The following is a 10154-nucleotide window of genomic DNA, read 5'->3' as shown; positions in this document are numbered from 1 at the left end:
TACTCATGAAAGGGATGAGGGTTTACTAGATCTCATACATACAAATGTATGTGGACCTTTTAGATCCACGACAAGGGATGCAAACCGCTTCTATGTGACTTTTACCGACGCGTATAGCAGATCTGGCTATATCTACTTAATTAAGCACAAGTCAGAAACTTTTGAAAAGTTCAAAGAGTTTAAACAAGAAGTAGAGAATCAGCTGGGCAGGAAAAGTAAGATGCTCCGATCCGATCGAGGTGGTGAGTACCTTAGTACTGAATTTCACCACTTCCTCAAGGAATGCAGAATTATTTCGCAATTGATGCCACCTAGGACACCGCAGTTGAATGCTATGGCTGAGAGGCGTAATCAAACCTTGTTGGACATGGTTCGTTCCATGATGAGTCGAGCTTTGTTACCTATCTCATTCTGGGGGTATGCCTCAGAGACTGTCGCTCATATCCTTAATCTAGTCACAACTAAGAAGGTTTCCAAAACACCTCACGAGATGTGTACAGGGAAGGTTCCCTCGTTGGCACATATCAAGATTTGTGGTTGTGAGGTTTTCATAAGACAAGAAACTCTCATCGGCTACCCGCAGAAGTCCTTTGGATATCTCTTGTATAGACCGAGTGATAATGTTGTCTTCGTTGCGAGGAGAGGGGTTTTCCGTGAGAGAGAACTCATATACCAATAGGACAGTGGGAGGCAATTTTATCTTGAAGAGATTCAAGAATCAAGCGATGAAGGAACCTCTAACACTTGCACTCAACCCGAAGGGGAAATTCCTGTTGAACCGATTGACGAGTCCTTACCTCTTAGACGTTCCAGTAGAGTTAGTGTTCCACCAGTATTATATGGTTTCCATATAACCGCTGAGGGTGATATGTTAATTAGTGATAGTATACTAATAAATTTGGATGAACCTAACACCTACAAGGAAACCATAGTAGGCCTGGAGTCTGCGAAATGGAAAGAGGCTATGGACAACGAGATTTAGTCCATGTATGACAATCAAGTTTGGAACTTGGTTGACAATGTACCAGGTCGTAAGACGGTCGGGTGCAAATGGATCTTCAAGAAGAAGACCGACATGGATGGGAAAGTATACACATATACGGCGCGATTGGTTGCGAAGGGATTTACTCAAACTCCAGGAGTTGATTATGATGAGACCTACTCACCATAGTGAAGATTAAATCTCTAAGTGTGACAACCCCAACCTTTTTCAGTCAACGAAAGTCAAATCCCGTTAAATAAAATTTTGAATTTTATTAGTTTCGTTAAATTCTTGTGGGTTCTTGTGGGTCAGAAAATCATTTAAATTATATAAATAAAATTTATATAAGAGTCGGAACCAAAAACACGCAAAAAACCGAGTTTTCCTTCAAAAATCAACAAAAATTCCATTAGCCTTGCATTTACGGCCGTAAACCCTGGGCGGTAAACCTGTTTATAGCCAAGAACCAAGCTCCGACCATAAACCCAACCGGTATAAAGGTTCTTCCCGGAAAGATTTCTCATTTTTCATCTTTTTCACCCAAAAACTCTCTCAACTGCTCCCAAGGACCTGTCAAGAACATTCATATCATCAAGATCAAACCTTCAAATCTTCATGTTTCTCACCAAGAACACCAAGAACAGCCTTCAAATCTTCAAGGGCTGCAAACTGTTCACAGCCGCAAACCGTGGCTGCCAACTCGTTCACGACCGTAAACCCGAGATTCCAACCACATACAGCTTTCAACCGTGAACCTTGGCTGAAAACCTAATTTTCCCATTTCAAACAAGTCTCGGTAACATTCCTAAACCAAAAGCAAGTGTTTTCCAACACTATAATGAATGGTTTCGCTAATTAAGATACAATTATGTGTTTATTTATCATTAGGAAACCGTTAATACCGCGTACTACAACTCGAGGGTCATCTTTCCGATTTTGCTATCGACCATGTGCACATAATCAATTGTGAGTTCATACCCCTACGCTTTTATTGTTTTTAATGTTTTTAGGGGAAATACAAGACAAATTCAAATATTTTTTTTGTTCTTATACAAAGGATTTCAACAGAATTAAAACTTATGCAATTAATACAACCAAGAGATCACTACATTTTATAAAATATTTAGATATTTATCCCTTTTGTAACGTGCTGAACATAAGGGAAGTTTTCAACTTACAACAATAATTGCAAAGTTTTTCAGAACAACACATGAACCGAGTACATAACATACATGCAAACTATAATAGGTATAGTTTGGGATTTCAATACACTGTTTTACCAATTCGGAGCTTATATATTAACAAACATATAAACTATGCTAGATATAGTTTATGGTATATATATTACTACTTTCTGAACACAAGAGTACAACACTAAATAATTATTTAAGTATAATTATTTATACTCTACAAGTATACATACGGTTTTAAGTACAAGAGAACAATACAACACTACATGTAAACTAGTTAATACAGGGTTGTGAGACACTATTTCAATTGTACCCTTTCGGGTACGGGCTAATTCCTACCATAGTATGACCAGAGTCTCCTGGAGGGAGAGCGTGAGATTTATGAATAGATCTATTCGAGACTGACAATCCCACACCTAAACTGCTAGCTACAGTTAGGCAGTCATGCCTAGGGTGCCAAATATCATACCATTCCGACGCCTGAAAAACGTCGCAGAGGTCACTAGCCATATCAAGCATGGTTATACCAAAATCACAACAGTATAATAACCTTTGTATACGGGATTTCATTCTTTATTAGTTTTATTTTAATTAATAAAACTACTATACACCACACAGGAGGATTCCAGGGGATACAATACATGGTTTTATTTTAAGTAATAAGACTACTATACATTACTGGTGGCAACCAGGGTTTTCATACAAGAGTTTTTCATACAAAACAACGTTATACAATACAACTGGTGGTAGCCAGGCATACAAACAATCACTTTCATATACTATTACAGAGCACAATAAACATTACAGTTTGGTCTTAGGGTTTAAGACTACTTTTTATTACTAAAGAAAATATTGGATTTTCTTGAGAAACATACAAACATTTTCACAGATTCAATGGCAGGTTTTCATTACAAAAACATTCTTATGAACTAACCTATTTAAATGTTGATGCACTTTCAAAATCGCTCGTATTCTCAGGAAATCAGTAGACATGTACTCCCGCGAGCTTTTGAGAAGACGGGGCACATAGAGTCACGTCTTTTACTCTTTTGTTATATTTTGTTGTATACAAACTATGTATCAAATATATATATATATATATATATATATATATATATATATATACCATATATATTCAATGTAATGGTTTTGTTTACTTTGATTACTATGATGCAATTGTTGTGATACTATACATGAGGTCCTCTACCCCCGAACGTTTCCGCCATTTCAGTTTGGGGGTGTAACAATAAGGGTTATGCTAGCCATAGTTGCGTTTCATGATTATGAAATATGGCAAGTGGATGTCAAAACCGCTTTCCTAAATGGGAAGTTGGCTAAAGATGTTTACATGAGTCAGCCAGAGGGTTTTGTCGATGCGAAGTACCCTAATAGAGTGTGTAAGCTTGAGAAATCCATCTATGGATTGAAGCAAGCGTCTCGCAGATAGAATATTTTTTTCGATGAGAAAGTCAAATTGTTCGGTTTTTCGAGAAGAAAGGATAAGTCGTGTGTATATGTCAAAGCCAGTAGGATTATAATTAGCTTTCTCGTATTGTATGTGGATGACATACTACTCATAGGAAACAACATCCCAACCGTGCAGGAGGTTAAGTCCTGGCTTGGGAAGTGCTTCGTGATGAAGGACCTCAGAGAAGCTGCTTATATTTTAGGGATAAGGATATTGAGAAATAGGAGTAAGAGACTAATAGGACTTAGTCAAAGTACTTACTTGGATAAAGTGTTGAAACGTTTCATCATGGAAAATTCCTAGAAAAGGGAGTTACCAATCCAAAGCAATACCAAGTTGAGTAAGACTCAAAGCCTAAGTACCGAAGCTGAGATAGAAGAAATGAGTCGAGTACCTTATACTTCCGCTGTTGGCTTGATCATGTATGCTATGACGTGTACCTACCCTGATGTGACTTTCACTTTAAGCATGGTCAACAGATATCAAGGGAACCCTGGTAGAGTACATCAGACCGCGGTAAAGAACATTCTTAAGTACCCACGAAGGACGAAGGAATGGGTTGTAACATCCTGAATTTAGAAGACCTAGAAAGGAAAGAAAACCTCAAGATAAGGGACTGACTCGGCGAGTTAGCCAGGTTTTGGGAAAACCCTAAATTGGGAGTTGGTGCCCTATTTAAGCATCTTATTCTCTTTCTATCAGCCTCATTTGTAGCATCCATTGTCCAGAACCTGTCCCACGAAACCCTAGTGTTCTCATTGAGTGTGTGAGCCTTAATGAAGGATTTAGAGTGATTCTTGAAGTCTAGAAGAAGAAGAAGGAGGTTGAAGGTCCAAGGAAAAGGTTGTAGATCCAGGAAGTTTGCTTCATCATCTTCATTTTTTGGTAATCAAGTTATCACATTGACTTCTAGTTTGATAGATCTCTTTATGTCCCTTTTTATGGAGTTTATGGTCCAAGAAGGATGTCTTGTGGGATTTGGATGTCCCTAAGCTAGATCCTTCCAGATTTAGAGGTGTTCAGAGTAGTAGAGGCATAAAGGTGGAAGCTTTATGCCATTATACCTCTCCATGCAAAGTTTAAGGAGTTGTTTTGGCCTTTTGAGCAAAAAGGGCCATGCATGGGTGCAAAGGTAGAGGCTTTGTGTGATATCACGACCCTAGGAGGCCAGATCTGGGTCTTTGATGCCTTACGCTAGTTGGAAATCGACTGAATAATGTTGGACATAGAGAGACTCGGCGATTCAGTTGTGGGACTCGGCGAGTCAGGCCAGTTCTTGCCCCAAAACCCTTGTGTTAAGGGTATGAATGAGCTTGGAAAGGGACTCAGTCGGCCCGAGTCCATAATGGACATGAAGTTCATCGCACTCGATGAGTTCAAGGAAGAACTCGGCGAGTCTAAGGCGATCTCCTTACTTATGAAGATGGACTCGACGAGTTGTTCATATAACTCGACGAGTCACAGACTAGACACATTCATATGTGGATGATGAACTCGACGAGTTCAAGGATGAACTCGGCGAGTCGGATGAAGTTGGTCTCGATTGTGTGGTTGAAGGAGAACCCGTTGAGTTATTGCTAGACTTGAAGAGTGGATTCGGGGTTGTATGGGGTTGGAGGAGTATGAACTCAACGAGTTGGTAGACCAACTCAGCGAGTCAGGTCAACTAGATGTCGACTTTGACCTAGTTTGACCAGGGTTGACTTTTGGATTATTATGGTCGAAATGTTGTTTTGGGTATTGATAGTTCGGGAAACCGAAGGGTCAATAGTTCAGAAGTGCCAGTTAGCATTCAAAAGTGTTCAATGAATCTTCGGCAGTGTGAGGTGAGTCTCCTCACTGTTTTTATGGGTCTATGGCCACAATGCCGACCCATTTTGTTTATGTATGATAGGAAGGCCCAGGGGTTAGCCCTAGGCATTATGCATGAAAGACCAGGAGATGAATCCTGGCACACAATATGTTATTATGTATGTTAGGAAGACCCAGGGGTTAAACCTAGGCAATATGTATGAAAGACTAGGAGGAGACTCCTAGAGCACTGTATGCTATTATGTATGAAAGACCAGGAGGTGGCTCCTGACATACTATATGTTGAGAAGCCTAGTAGAGTAGTATGTATAGTTGTCTTTGTGATGCTTGCATGGAAGACCAGGGGGTGGCCCTTGTCACTTGTCTGTAAGACCCAGGGAGTGGCCGCAGGCTTGGCAAGGAAGACCACGTGTGGCCCGTGGCATAACAACAAGACTATATATGGCACATAGCACCTTACTTGATTATGGATATGTTTGTTATGTATGGCTCATGATTATGTATGGCATGTTTAGATCGGTTGATATGTATGGTATGTGGTATCTGGGGAACTCACTAAGCTTCATGCTTACAATTTTCTGCTATTTGTTTTAGGTACTAATGTTTTTCCAAGGAAGGAGCTCGGGGCGATCGCAGCGCATCACACCATGTTTTCCGCACTAGATGATCTTTGTGATTTAAAACTCTGATAATTGTGATATTAAGAATGTTCGTAAATGATAAAGCAAAATTTATTAAGCGGTTTTTAATTAATCAAAACAAAATTTTTGGTCTCGAATTTTGGGAATGTTACATGGTTCCTTATCCTCAGTGGGAGTGATGACTTGAGAGTACAAGGATATAGTGATGCCAGTTTTCAGACCGACTGAGATAATTTCCGCTCTCATTTGGGTTGTGTCTTTACCTTGTATGGAGGAACAGTGACTTGAAAAGGTTCCAAGCAAGAGACCGTAACTGATTCAACGTACAAATCAGAGTACATTGCAGCGAGCGAAGCATCAAAGGAGGCAATATGGCTAAAGAACTTCATCAGAGACCTTGGAGTTGTACCGACCATAAAGGAGCCTATGGAAATTTTCTACGACAACGAGGGTGCAGTTGCCTTAGCCAAGGAACCGAGGGATCATGGTAGATCCAGGCACATCGACAAAAAATATCACTTTATTAGACATCGTGTAGAAGAGGGACTCCTCATAGTGAAGAGGGTATCGTCGGACGATAACCCAACATATCCCCTTACGAAGGGACTGAGTAGGGTTAAGCACTTGCTGCATGCTAGGAGCATTGGGCTGAAGGAGGATATTAGTTTTAGTGATTAGATAGCTTTTAGAAACTTTTAATAGATAAATTGTAATCAACATTTGATGATTAAATAAATGAGTATTCTTTATAAGAAAAGTTATTGTCTTGTGTTAATTATTTACTATTGTTTCACCTTGCATGTTTTGACTTCCTAAATAATAATATTATTTAAATTATCCACAGTCGATCATACGTTGGAAGTAAGTATGAAAGAAGATTGTCATGAATTAGCTTGTGGACTGATTAAAGCGTTTAGACATAGCAATGGTTTGCTGCAACGTTCATGAGTGCTCTTGAAATAAGATTTGAGTATTGGATTAAACCCACACTCAAATGAATCACTTCATGGAATTTAATCACGAGTGATTGTGAGACGATAATATGATATAGTCTTTAAACCTAGATATACGAGTTGTTGTTTACGAGTTGGTTGTGCATTGATAATGCGTAAACGCATCAGTAACTTGATGTTATAAAACGCATTGTTATGTATGATTTGATGAGTTAATAGTACAAGCATATAAGTCTAAATTTATCTGTTCCTTTTATCCTAAGAGGTTAAAAGCGATATATTGGGCCCCTCGATGATATGGTTTGACTTATGTGCTGGGCCCGGTAAGGACTAAGTTGATATGTTCAATTAAGTTCTATGTCAGACAAATCGGAAATCAGGAAACAAACTGTTGGACAATAAGTATGACTATGTTCCATGTAATTTCCACACGATATCTTGAGAACGGAGGACTATACGATCCTTTATCTAAAGGATGTGTCAGAGTTCGACATCGGATTTTGAGAGCTACGATTGCTATTCGGATTTTAAAGACATACAAGCACTTATAGTTATTAGAATTATCCAAGTGGGAGACTGTTGGATTAGGTGTCTAAGCCCATAACTATAATTGGTATGTACTTGAACCAATAGTAGCATGGTCCTTTTGGGTTTCCTTCACCAAAGCAACTTGACTGGATGAATTATGGAGAAAGAGGTAGATTATGATTTATTAATATATTATGTGAATAATATTTTAAAAGAGAAATCATATTATTTAATTGATATTGGTCAAGAACTAATTTAGAATTAATTTTGTGGTCAAAAGAGATTAATTAAATTAAGGGGAATGATATTGTAGTTATAAGATGAATTCAAAATGGACTGTGGATCCCTAAGTTAAGGGATGGACGAAATTCTAGTGGAAGCTCACATAGAATTCGTCCATATGGTGTTATAGAAGCATCCTATGGGCTGCTTAGGGCTTAAGCAACCAGTTTAGGTATTTGACTAAAACCCTAATTTTTCAGTGTAACAACGTGAATTTTCAAAACAATTTTTCATTTTTAAAACATACATTTATTCATAAGATAATATCAAAACATAATGTATCCAATGTTATCATGATAAAACATATCCCAGAATCTCAAAACATAAACTCCATGAGTGTGTACGGATCATGTCGGCGCCTTCCTACGATCCTCGCTAGAACTTGAAACACATAACACAACAACTGTAAGCATAAATGCTTAGTGAGTTCCCCAAAATACCAAATACAACACATACGCCACTCGAGGCTATAGTACGACCATCCGGTCGATGTGTCTCAGTGGGACCCTCTAACCCCGTAGCTTATTGGACCCTCTGGTCCGGTCATAGCTCGTTGGACCCTTCAGTCTGATCTGTATCGTTGGACCCTTCGGTCCGGTCAATACAACTCATATCATACATATATCAAAATGCACACAATCTCATACATACACATAGCACACAAGACCCTCCGGTCTACACATAGATACCACTCTAGGTAATGTATAGTGAGAAGACTCACCTCAGATATCTTGGATAATCTCGCACACGTATATACTGATCTAGCCTACGCCTAAACACATAAACAATTATATTAAATCAATAACGGCCCTCCAGGCTAGACTAGTCTCTTTAATGTCCTCTTAGAAGGCTAAAAGACCATTTTACCTTTCAAATGGTCCAAAAGTCCAAGTGTTGACCAAACCCTAAAAGTCAATGAAAGTCAACGGTCAAACTTTGACCAGACTCGTCCGGTACACCCGTGTGACTCGGTGAGTCCAATTCGTGTCCTCTTTGTCCTCATGAACCTCACTCGACTCGTTGAGTTAACCTTTCACTCAACAGGTTACCAATGGATGCGAATCGTGGGGCAACCCGACTCGACTCGTCGAGTCCCCTTATGGACTCGGCGAGTTCCTTCCATGGCAACACTCAAAAGACCTTCTGAGGTTAGTTCTGTTTCTCTAACTAGTAGATCTAACCTTCTAGCACCCAAAAGTCACGTAAAGGTTCAAACTTTACGTTCATGCAACGCATATAAGGCCATAAATGGATAAATAACCTTTAAAATGGCAACCTACTCTCAAAACTCTCATGAAACAGCAAAAAACTGGAAGGTGGGACCTTTTGGACCTCTCATGGTCCAGATCTAACATTTACACCACCTTGGGACATCTCATGCTTCAAGATCCAACTCAAAATGATGCAAAGAAACCCTAGATTTAAGAAATCTATCAAATACACGAAATAAGAAAGGATTTGTACCTCGAAACACGAATCTCCGTAGGAACAACACAGATCCAAGCTCCGCAATCGATCTAGCCTGGACTGTCCCACTCCTTCTTGCAAGATCACACCAAAAGGATGATGAATTAGCCTTTTCCTTGCTCACTAAGCTCTCTAGGGTTTCTCAGGGGAGTAAGTGGGCACAAATGAAGGCCATAAGGACCTTTAAATGGGTCCCAAACCCGATAAATTAGGGTTTTCCTCGTCAGCACCGACTCGTCGAGTCAGATACCCGACTCGGCGAGTCCAATCGCTAAAACACGTCAAAATTCACGACTCTACTCAACAAGTTGAGGCACCAACTCGTTGAGTCCATCCAATAACTCCAAAAAAATTAAATGATTAAATAATCAAAATAGCATACCCGCAATTCCGGATGTTACATTCAGCTATATAAGGAATCCTTGGGGCATCATATTTTCGGCTACATGAAACCCTAGAAGGATCTTAGAGCCGATTTTGAGCCTCCCCCTCTCTCTCATATTCTCAAAATTGTTTCTTGGTGTTTGTGATCGATTATAGGTATTACACTTGTGATACTAAAGCTCTCAAAGGTTAAAGATCAAGCTACAATTGAAAGGTAGCATCCTAACTTTGTTTTTAGTTATGATTTTCGATTTTGTGTATGCTAGATTAGGGTTTACAAGCTTTGGATGATTGTTGCATGTATAATTAGAAAAACTAGATCCAAAGCTTTAGGGTTTGCATGTGTACCATAGGATTGTTGTTATGCTCAAAATCCATCATCAAACTTACTAATTATAGCAATTTATGTTGATGATTTAGTTGTAACAGGTATAGATTTGAGCATGA

Source organism: Lactuca sativa, chromosome 9 (genome assembly GCF_002870075.4).
Source record: "Lactuca sativa cultivar Salinas chromosome 9, Lsat_Salinas_v11, whole genome shotgun sequence".
NCBI lineage: Eukaryota > Viridiplantae > Streptophyta > Magnoliopsida > Asterales > Asteraceae > Lactuca > Lactuca sativa.
This window is presented reverse-complemented; position numbering follows the sequence as displayed.